Below are 12,500 nucleotides of genomic sequence, written 5' to 3'. Positions count from 1 at the left end.
CTTAAATCACAGTGCCTTAAAATTTCCATCAATATTTCTAACGAAGGATTAACACAATGTACATATGTACAAATTCTCCTCATAAGACACTTCCCTTAGAAGACGTCACTGACACGTAACGGGTTCATTACATAGGAAGACTCCATGACATTACTCATCACTATTTAATAACTTAGATCTCCAAAATAACATATTTCCTATATACTAGATTTTACTACTTGAAAATTGATCTGTCTCAAAATGTAAAATCTACCTTTCACTGGTTCCGCCCATTGGGACAAACTCACACATAAATAGCAGACCCGCAGTCAACATTCAAGGTGACCTGAAACAGTAAATCTCGCTAATGAAGAAAATTTCCTTTTGTCGCCGATGCTGATGTCTATCATTTAGAAGAACGTAATGTCAACAAATGGATTGATTCGACACTACATCTTTCTGATCTCCTGATCTATGATTTTGCTATCAATCCGCAGGACAACAATACAGTCTATGCATATGCATCAAGTGCTGAATATCTACCTTTATATGTAATAGGAGCTCGGCCCCACCTATTGCTAGGCGACCTCGCCCAGCAACAGTTTATAAAAAAACGTAAAAATAAAAAAATAAAAAACCCAATAAGAACCTAGAATATGAAGGCTGCTTGTCCATTGGACAGCCAAAGTTTATCATATCTACTTAGAATTTCCACGACTTCCACTTGATGGGTGGCATATGGTTACACAAGCCTATGTTGAGTATGGTGCATGCGAATTCTTGACATAGAAAGACTCCTCAAAACAAGATATGCCGCCCATTATCATCTGACAAGGCTCCTGAACCTCGAGAAACCGAAGGTGTGAAGATCCGGAGGTTTTCCCATAAAAAACGGTATGCAGCTCTTCTCCTTAGATTGCACCCATCATGGCTCATGGAAGCCACTCCGTGAAGGTGCTCTTGAAGAACTGGTGCAAGTCGAAAGTCAGTTATGTCAACGGTCAATAAAAAACATATCAACTCTAGATATCAACGCAAAGAGTTGTCTCTCAAAACTCAACAGTTACCAACTAAGAAATTGCTCATCTAACACCATGAAAACAAAACCAATGTGCTAAAACTGGATATTCTAGACAACTATTGGACAAAGTTACTTTTGGCTTCACCAAAAAGAAAAGAAAAAAAAGAAAAAAAAGATGGCTGAACTCACCAAATCAACTGCAGAATTCCAAAAGAAAGAAAACCAACTACATAGGCAAACCATAACTTCACAAAATCACAAGTCACCATTATATTACTCAACATCACAGCACATACCACAACAAAAATCAACTACTCACACTGCCTCACATGGTGAAACCAAAGGAAAACAAATAACCCCCTCTAAAACAATAAAAACCAAAAACAATCAATTACAATCCAAATCATCAACACTCTCCATGCAACTCTATGGTACTTCTTTATAAATTCCAACATATATTAACCCAAAATAATGCACAAATAAAAGTCTAAGAGGTAGGTGAATAATATTTAAAAGAATCTGACAAAATCACACTAGGCCTTCACAGATGCACATAAAAAAACATAACCAATAATCAAAACCAAATTTCGTGCAAGGAGAATAAAAACACAAATTAGCTCCATCTCAGTACAATTACATTGTCCACTTTCTTAGATATGTGCGTCAACGTAGACAAGCCTGTATTCTCACTGAAAATAACAAATTTATTCCGTGTCTTAATTTCAGCAACATGAAACGGACCTTCTGACTTAGGACCTAGTTTATAGATAAGCTGTTTACAAACGTTAACCTTCACGAAGACTTTGTCACCAACAGCAATATTAATATTACCTGACTTTGAATTACTTATATCAACCATTTCTTGTACCTTAGACTCGAGATTTCTGCTAAGGCTTATATACCTTTCTTTAGCCGTAGAAACCAAAGACCTGACAGTGTCATCACAACTAGCTGGGATTGACAATAAATCAAATGTACCTCATGCTGGACAATTAAAAAGTGCTTCTGACGGAGACATACCTATTATATTACTAACCATAATATAAATGCGGTGCCGGACTTTTGCTATATACTGATCCCATTTTACACCATTATCCCATTCAGAGTTCCTTGGTATCTCTAAAATTTTCCTGTTGTCTCTTTCTCATAGCCCATTAGCTTCTGGTTTATATGGGAAAATGGTCACTTTTTTTATTCCTATAACTTCTGCAAGGCATTCTGCAGTCTTGTTTATAAATTCTCTCCCATTATCAGTTACAAGCACTTCTGGAACCCCATAACGGCATATGTAGCCCTGAAATAAGTTAATAGCAACTTTCTCTGCTGTTTTAATCTTTAATGGAAAAATCTCAGGGAACCTAGTCAACTCATCAATAACAACCAGTAAATATTTATTACCGTATCTAGACTCACAAACATTCCCAAGGATGTCAATATATACCCTCTTAATGGTACAGGATATTCACCTAACTTACAAAAAGTAATCTTCGCTGGCTTACAAGCATTACACACAGCACCAGATCGAAAAAAATCCTGAACAGAAGAAACCATATTCTACAAGAAATATTCCATGCGTATTTCATGATACGTCTTCTCAATCCCCAGATGTGGACTACCAAATTCTCAATGAACAATCCCAGGGATTGTAGGAATCAAACCCATCAGGACCACAATCTGAGTCATACCCCCTTTGTCATCACTGTTTTGCAGCTTATATTTAGCCTTCTTAACTAACAAATTACCCTCTAATTCTAACCCTGTAAAAGGCAACTTATAATCTTTCCTAATTAATTCCCCTCTCGGGAAAGCATTAGCTTCTGCTAGGACCTCATCCTCGTCTTGTTCCTGCTCTATTAAGCTAATATCGAATTCTATGGATTCAGCAGTTATACAAGAAACCAAAGAACTGTCCTCATAAACTCGAGCTGAGTGCATCTGCAACGACATTATGTATACCTTCAATATACCTAAACTTGGCATTAAAATCTCTAATTATCAAAAACCACCTGGCCCTTTCAGGAGAAAGATCTGGCTTATTAAAGAGGTCCAGAAACAGCTAATGATCTGTAAGAACTTCAATTTTGTTACCCATAAACATCTTGAAATGAACTAAACTAGATACCAGAGCAAATGCTTCTTTGTCAATTGTAGACATCAATCTTTTATTGCTACTTCGTGTCTTTAATATCCTGAAAAGCTAACTGCTGAGTTTCACCCTATGCAAACTGTACATCTTCCCTTAAAATGTCCATTAAGGGAGCTGAAAAAATTGAAAAAAAACTTCAAAAACTTTCAAAAGAAGCCAGACATCCCAATGAAGAAATGGACTTGCTTCTTAGTCTTAGGAACAGGAAAATCTACAATAGCCCTAATCATCATTAACCCTGACACGCTCCTAAGAAATGATATGCCCCAAATAAACTATCTGTCTCTTCAAGAAGTTGCATTTAGCCAGTTTAACTTTTAAGCCTGCTAATCTAAGTCTTCTAAGAGCCTCCCTAAACACTACTGTGTGTTCCTCTATGGAGTCTGTAGCAATCAATATATCATCCATGTATAGAAACATGGACTTCCCTGAATAACCCATGTAAAACTGTATTCACTAACCTAGTAAAAGTCATAGGACCACCTGATAAATCAAAAGACATCCGCAGAAGCTCGAAATGCCACTATGGCAATGAGAATGCAGTTAATTCCCAACTATCTTCACTAAGGGGAACTTGCCAAATCCCTTGCATGAGTTCCATAGAAGAATATATATTATGACCCCCGTTTTCTATGAAAAGATCTGGCATATAGGTGACTGGATAACGGTCCTGTGAATTTTTTCAGGTTATGGAAATCTACACAAACTAACAGAACCATCTTTCTTGAGCACCAAAAGAATGGGAAAATTAAAAGACGATGAACTAGGCATAATAATGCCTTCTTCCTCCCATTTATTAAGTTCCTGTTCTACCTGTTCCCTAACTCAAAAGGGGATTCTATAAGTTAGTATGTAAATAGGTTTTGTCTTCTTTTCTAAATAAAACTTGTGTTCTAACACATTAGTTAATCCTAACTTGTCGCGTTTCAATGCAAAAATATCTGCAAAATCTGCTAAAAGATCGCCAAATTGCTCTACTTATTCCTTACAACTGCAATAGTTAAATGATCCCTAAAAAACCTGCCTACTAGCTTACATCTCTGCCTCAGAACATTCATTTTGCTCTCCTACAATAGCAAAGACTTGTTATCAGCAAAACATTCTTCAAAATCTAAGCCATATGTATTCTGACATTACCTAATTATGTCATTACAGTTCAACAATCTACCCACGTGACACCCGAAGAGACATCATTAACACAAATCATACTAACAACTTTGAGCTTTTCACTACCTTCGACATACCTATCTCAAAATAACATCATCACCCATAATAACTTTATATCTAGTATTAATCTGGCTAACAGGCACAGTGCCATCTTGGGACTGTTCGTTTAACCTAGAATCAACTTTAATTTAAACATTCAGACCGATAAATATTAAGTTAAAATATGGCTGAAGGCCTCCTTTAGAAGGGGGTGATGTATGGAAACTGTGCGTCTAACTTATCTAATTATGTTTTCAATAAATCTAATATAAGACTCGTTAACATAACTGGGATAAACCTACAATAGTTCCTCAAAACACAATGAAGGAAACACAATACAAATCCACTTGAAAGGGCACTTTAAGTTAGTGGGGAAATCACAGCTGAGTAACTCCTAATCTGTAATCGAAAACACCTATGATTACTTCTCTGAAATGAGGCGTCTGATTGAAGAATCGAGGAGTTGCACAGAGGAGGCCTGGAAATAAACTAGATTCTAGTAATTCACAATTGAACAATTTATGTTACACTTTACTTGAATGCTTTGCAATGTGAATAATAATATATGTAATAATAATGATGATGATACTATAGTATAGATAGGAATAAAAACTACCACTAATATATGATCATCATCATCATTGTCATTTATATATGCATTATTTCTAATACCTAATCATATTTACAAATATATCACCAAATGATATTATGATGGGGCCTGATGGGTCCCCAATCACAGTGGGTACTGGTGCATTGCACCTCCTGCACCCCAAGTAGTTCAGCCACTGATTTACTCATTTATTGGTGAGAGTACCAATTGGATACCTGTGTTGCTAATGCACTTTGGAAGTGCCACCTGTAAATTTTTTACTTACCTGTGAGTGTCTGAAGACACTGATACATTCTCCTGGAACTGCTACACACCCGTTTGTGTGCCACCTGCTTATGTACTTGGAGAGTGAGTACCAACGTGTTCTTGGAGCACACCAAGTCTTACGATTCCCTAAACCCTTTAGAGTGCCACTGCCATTGACACCCCTACTTGCTGACCCAAGCAGAACTACTGATGTAGGCCATTCGCCTGAGTTCAAACTGTAACCTGTTTAGTGCCAGTGAGTGCCTCATTCAGACCTACATATTCTTGAAGTAACGAGTTCTACAGTGCCACCCTGTCTGTCTGTTAGCCATCTGAGATCAAAACTTCCCCCTACTTATTAGTGCCACCTTCGTTGACACTTTCCCACGCTTATGAGTGCCACCTTCGATGACACTCCCCAACACCTTATGAGTGCCACCTTCATTAACACTCACCCCACTCTTACGAGTGCCACTTTTGTTGATACCCCTTAATTGTACGTTCTTATGAACCATCCACGCACCTGCAGGTGCCGCCAAAAGAAGATGGTACTCCTATGCCTCCTTCTGCGCCATCGCATCAGTAAACTAGGAGAGGCTCAAGGGAGATAGGTAAACAGCGTAGGATATCCAGGTAAATAACCTAGAAGAGCCATTTAGTTCTCACAGCATTGGAGCCAACCTGGCGTAGTGCCACCCATCTTTTCTGAGCAACTGTAATCCCGAGTTGGCTAACCAGTCTCTACCTTTCCATAAGTTTTGTAAATTAAGAATCATTTCCTTTCTTGTAGTTTGGATCATAACCTTGTTTTGTTTTACAGTAACATTCATTTTATGGCTCAGTAGGGGTTTGCATATACCTTTGTGTCACATTACCTGTTCTGTTTTGATTGACAAGCAGTGTGTCAGGTGCCAGATGCCCTGGCACTGCCAATAATAATACTGAGCGTCCTGTATGACTCTGACGATGAAGTGAGCTGTTAAGTCAGGTTTTTCACATTAAGAAGTGATTGATGTCTGCTACAGATAAGGCGATCAAGTCACCCCTACGTGTCCCATTTTATCTTTTAGAAGACTGGACCCTTTGTGGTACCAAAATAGTTCCGAAACATCAGTTAGAATCTAATAGATAGAACTTCAACAGGAAAGATTATGACTGGAAAATTGAATATATTCAATAAACTGTGATTATATCTACGAAATTTATCTCCATACCTTTCTCTTGGTAGGTATTTGCATTTTGTAGTATCTCCCATATGTAAATGTTATTATATCCCTTGTATATCCCAATGTGCTTACTTTTACTCTACTGCAATGTTTCAAGTGCTGTATCTTTTGTCAGCATTAACACAAAATAGGATAAAGTTTGAAATGCCAAATACAAGCATTTACTTACAGTAGATAAGACATTTGTAGAGTTTGTATGAAATGTTTTGTGTTACATAAAGGTAAAGATACAGACAGGTCTGTTTAATGTTTTAAATGAATTTGTGAGGGAATTGAGTATTGCTTTATAATGGAATCAAAACCCTTGGCAGAGATGAAAGGAGTCAAGAATATAAACCAAGTTTGGAAAAGATAATTCTGGAACTTCCCGAAATTAAGTATAGTAAATATGGCCTTGTAAGACCTACCAAATTGCATTATGCCTTAGCCAGATAATGTCGTGTCTTCCCATTCCAAGACGTATCATCCGACAATCTTGGCTCATCGCTATAACATACTTGTGTCTTGGTGATGAACTCGGCTAGGTTCCCCTCTGACTACACTGCCAGAGACTAGCCTAAACGTCTGCCTGACAGCCTTACCGTAGCTATCGTATTAGCAGTTCCTGTGGCAGTCTGATGTATGTACTACTTTGCTAACTGTAATTTCGTTGTATAAACGTAATATTGAATAATTAGCAATTCGGTTATTTTGCATAATCCTCACATTGCATTTTTCATTTTACGTAAATTTACCGCTGTTAGTATTTGTGTTACAATGTTACCTACTCTGCAGATTCGTGGGCCTCTTTTTGTAGTACACTCAACACTCAACGTTTTCTGCCAGTATCTAGTCTTTGAATACTATTCCTGAGATTCCAGTGGAAGCTTATGCTTGCTTATTGTGCTCCACCATTTAAAGTTGTTCAGTGTTATTAATTTTAAGGTCTAAATCTATATTTCCATGCACCATATGTGATCCATCGGGAATAGATATTTTACTTGCAATTCAGTGGTACATTTGCTTTGACATTGTACGCAATAGTGATAAGTGTTTTATTACCACAGAGCTAGTTAGTGCTCCTGTAAACTTTAACCTTCTGATAACTTTATGGAATTACATTTGTAAGTGGACACATTACTCTTTCCTTCAATCCTTTGAAAGTAATTTTAGTAGCTTTCTATTAAGGTTTATTCTGTTTACTGATCATAGTTATGGGCACCTCTAGTCAGTATAGTCGTTTTCATAAGGCATTTTTTAATATAGTCAGTTGTTCCCTAGATTTTCTCAAAATAAAACTTAATAATATATATATATATATATATATATATATATATATATATATATATATATATATATATATATATATATATATATATATATATAAGGAATGTATTATTTTCTGAGACATATTTTCAATAATAGTGGCTACCATTAAAATTTAAAATTATTTACGAAGTTGGTTATCATGTAGAACATATAGACTCAAAATCGCTGCCATTTATTAAGGTGTTACCTTAAACAGAATGTTAAATTGAATATTCTTTATTCCAACCATAGTGATATTTTGAAATAAATGAAGTTCTTATTGTGAAATTAAAAGGCGATTCCACATCTGATTACTTAATTTGATATCCCAAGCAGAATTCATTATCCATTGAAGCTAAGTATATCTGATATTATAGTTTATGAGATACAATATCACTGCTTGTCTTCAATTCACTAAATACGGAATACTTTGAATATATATATATAATATATATAATATATATATATATATATATATATATATATATATATATATATACTATATATATATATATATATATATATATATTTTTTTTTTTTTTTTTTTTTTTTTTTTTTTTTCTTTCTTTTTTTTACTGACAGACTGTAGATTACTGAGCATACGATATCATTGCAATTTAAGCGGTGCACTGCACGGGAACAAAACGCCTGACAATTGTTTCCCATGAAGTTCAACTCTTTCCCTTAGCAACTCGAAAGCAGGATCTAGATCTTTTGAGAACGAAACTCCAAACATTCCAGAGTTCAGTTTCTGTATTCTGCAGCTGCTGGAATCACAGACCGGTCGTTTATCCTGGATATATACAGCTTGCTTTTCTGCACACATAAACCATCCATCAAAAGTGGGCAGCGGCTCGTAATTTATTGCTTTATACGAGTTCAGCTTTGTCAATAGCAGAGTATCGTACTACGATTTTAGGATTCTTCTGCCCATTGATTTGATGGACATTATTTCCTTTTAGAAAGAAATATTCCCTTTGGTAAACGTCGTGGAGAGGAAACGAGTCAAATATTTTCTCCTTTATAATTTAGGGCTACTCCCGAAAGAATTAAATAACTACATGTGTTTATCTGTGTTTGTGAGAGAGAGAGAGAGAGAGAGAGAGAGCGGATGGTGGGGGGAGGTTCTCGGTGGGCCTCGACAAAACTTTCAGCTCCAGCGCAGTGCTGAGCTGGAACTCCACACCTTTGGATCTCCTCCACTCCTCCCTTCATACGCTTCCTTTGTTCCAGCAGTCGTTAAGGTTTACGAAAGGATTGTATGGGTGTATGGAATCTACTTATCATTTTTTATTAAATAAGCTCATTATTATAATAACCCCAATGCCCTCTTTAACTTCTCGAAGTCTGTATAATCTTTGGATATGCTTGTCAATACAAAGACTAAGATTCAAATAGAAGAATATATATAAAATAATTAACGTCCTGAGCAGGAATCGAACCTGCATTTGCGGTACCAGAACGAGGTCATGTTACCGATCTGATCACATGGTCAGTTAGGTACCATGATTCGTTCTGACACTTCATATTCTCCTATTTGGATCTTAGGCCTTGTAGTGTATAGTTACAAGTGTATCCAAAAACTGTAGGGATATATAGAAGAAAGCATTGTAGTTACTATAAAATTATATGTTTTTCCTTGGCATACTTAGCCTAGGTAGACATTTTCTTGAGGCAAGTCGCTTCCACTTTTCAAATGATAACTAGCAGGCATCTCTCAGGCATACATTTCTCTTAAAAAGTTTTACACATGAGCTTGGATGTGCTAGTGCAACATACTCATTTAATGATATTTGCAAAGGCCACATCTTTGAGTTGAGATGGTATCTCTTCTGAAGATTTTGCTGAAGGTGACAAGTGGTCCCTTATGGGTAGTGGTCTTTACTTCTTTGTAAAAGGTGGAAAAGTTTAAATACTTAAGGATCTACTTAAGCCAAAAGGGAGGATGAGGCTGAACTTAACAGTAGGATAAAAGCTGTATGGGGATGGGAACAGAGGTAGCTGGATTAGTATGTGACAACAAAATGCCAATGAAGCTAAAAGTCAAGATCTATAGCACAGTGATAAGACCAGTGTTAATGTATGGATTGGGAATATGGGTTCTAAGAAGTAAAGAGGGATAACAGCTTTAGAGAACTGTGAAGGGAATGCTGAGGTGGACTGTGGGCATATCACTGCTTGAGAGATTAGAAAATGACAAAATAAAAAGGGTAGGCTTAGTAAAGATTACACAGGTGATAAGAAAGCCACAATTGAGAATGTATGGGTATGCGTTGAGGATGGATGATGAGGAGGGAGTGAAGAGGGCTTGGGAAGATCCTGTTAGAGGAAGACGATCGAGAGGTAGACAGAGTTATATGGGGAGATAAAGTGAAGGAACATATGGAGAGGAGAGGTTTGGTGGAGGATGTTGCCTTTGAAAGAAGGCAGTGGAGAAGGCACATCAGGCAACCGACCCCTTAATGTAGGGATAACGGTGGGGAAGAAGAAGGAAAGGTCTTCTACAAGAGCACCAATGGTCACCTAATTGCCATATTATGAACTTAATATCACAATATTTCTACTTCCCTGTTTGTGTGTGGGGGCGGGGGGGGGGGGGGGGGGGGGGGGGGGGGGGGGGGGGGGGGGGGGGGGGGTGGGGGGGGGGGGCGTAGTGCGGACAGTTCACCTCACGTGTTGAACTGTAGGCATTGGTTAAGGTTCTTAGCAGTGTCCCTTCAGGGCCCCCCTGCCACTTCGTTCATTCTTTTTTTCTGTACCTCCGTTCATATTCTCTTTCTTCCATCTGATTTTCCACCTTCTCTTACAATTGTTTCACAGTGCAACTATGAGGTTTTCCTCCTGTTGCGCATTTCAGACCTTCTTACCGTCCGTTTACTTTTCAGCGCTGAATGACCTGTTTATTTAAACTACATTTTACACTTTGTAATCCCTCTTCCTCCTTAACTGGGAAAACATTGTAGAGTTTATCAGTCGTCTTAATAATTTCAACCCAAATTATGCCTTTATATGGTGGGTTTCAACGTTACTTTTCTCTTTACAAAGCTACCAAAAGATGACCTGTTAGAGTTTCTAGAGGATGAGATGAAAAAAAAATGTGTTCATATTATCACACAAGGCTTTAATAGAACTTATAGAATTGTGTATCAAAAGTTATAAGTTTACTTTTAATGGTAATTATTATCAGCAGAAATCCGGTATAAACATAGGAAATCTTCTTTCTCCTATACCTAGCAATCTATATATGGAGTTTTTTGGAAGAAAATATTTTTACCGACCTTATTGTCAAGAGGTGTGTTATAGGTACGAAGTATGGATGTCATCTTATGATCATGGCCAGTAATAGGGAACGTAAACAACTTTCTCAGTAGATTTTAGACCTGCTGGTACATACGTAGATCTGATAAAAAAGTATATCTTAGTTTTACCAGACCACTGAGCTGATTAACAGCTCTCCTAGGGCTGGCCCGGAGGATTAGATATTTTTCGTGACTAGGAACCAATTGGTCACCTAGCAACGGAACCTACAGCTTATTGTGGGATCCGAACCATACTATATCGAGAAATGAATTGCTATCACCAGAAATAAATTCCTCTGATTCCGCGTTGGCCGAGCCGGGATTCAAACTTCGGACCACCGGATTGGCAGCCGAGCGCGAAAACTACTCGTCCATCGAGGAACTAGATCTTATAGAAAGTTAAATTTTTCTGTCTATAGGGAACCCAAGCAATATCTGCTCTTATGTCCACTTTTGTTCTAACTATTCATTTAAAACTAAGACTGCTATTTTTTTCGGTTATATTCTTAAGGGCACTACGGGTCAGTAGCCCAGAATTTTCAGATCAAGAACTTGACAAGATACGTGAAATTGATGAAAATTTTAGGTGTCCTAACTATTCTATTGGAAACACATTTTGTATAGCCAGAAAACGTTTTACGGACTGAGAAAAACTGAGAGAAAAAAAAAAATCTTTTGGTGCATCCATTTTACACTTTATGTTACTAGCATCCCGAGACAAGTCAAACCACTGGGTATTAAGCTAACTTCACACATTCACGTATCAAGCCCACGCATGTTCACGCATGTGAAACTTGGCTAAACGGGTGGTTTGCCGGTGCGATCAAGTGAATACGTGTCACAGGCCGATGGCCGTAAGTCAACTTAACGACGCCATACCGTAATTACGAAGTAATGCGTACAAATCCCACGCACAGCGCAAGATTGACGGGACGCTTTCGTTAATTGCCACGACAATAGGCTACACCCCCATACGTATACCGCATGTGTAACGACCTTACACGACGTCCTCGCGTTAATCCAACGTACGTCGGCGGGTATACGTTAGGTACAAAAGGGCCGTGCTGCACACTTGTGAATGCAGTTGCATTCACGGACTACAGGAAGTATATTTATTACATATGTTCATTTATTTACACATTTCTTTTATTTATTTTTTGTCGCCAGACCCATTAGGCCGCCACAAATAATTCGCGAAATAGAATCATTACTACCCACACATTTTCAATAATTAGTTAAACACCTCCAGGCCTTCTATTTCAGCTATAATAATAATAATAATAATAATAATAATAATAATAATAATAATAATATAATAATAATAATAATAATAATAATAATACCTTTCAGGGTAACGACCCCGTCCGCATATGCACCAAATAATTTCCGGTCAATTCGTACCTAACGTAACATATGCCCAATGTCTTCACAAAGAGGCATTAAAAAGATCGACAGAAGTAAAGATAGATAATTAGATAAA

The sequence above is a fragment of the Macrobrachium nipponense genome, chromosome 33, assembly GCF_015104395.2.
Source record: "Macrobrachium nipponense isolate FS-2020 chromosome 33, ASM1510439v2, whole genome shotgun sequence".
In the NCBI taxonomy this organism is placed as follows: domain Eukaryota; kingdom Metazoa; phylum Arthropoda; class Malacostraca; order Decapoda; family Palaemonidae; genus Macrobrachium; species Macrobrachium nipponense.
The sequence above is the reverse complement of the archived record's forward strand: the minus strand, read 5'-3'. Positions refer to the sequence as shown.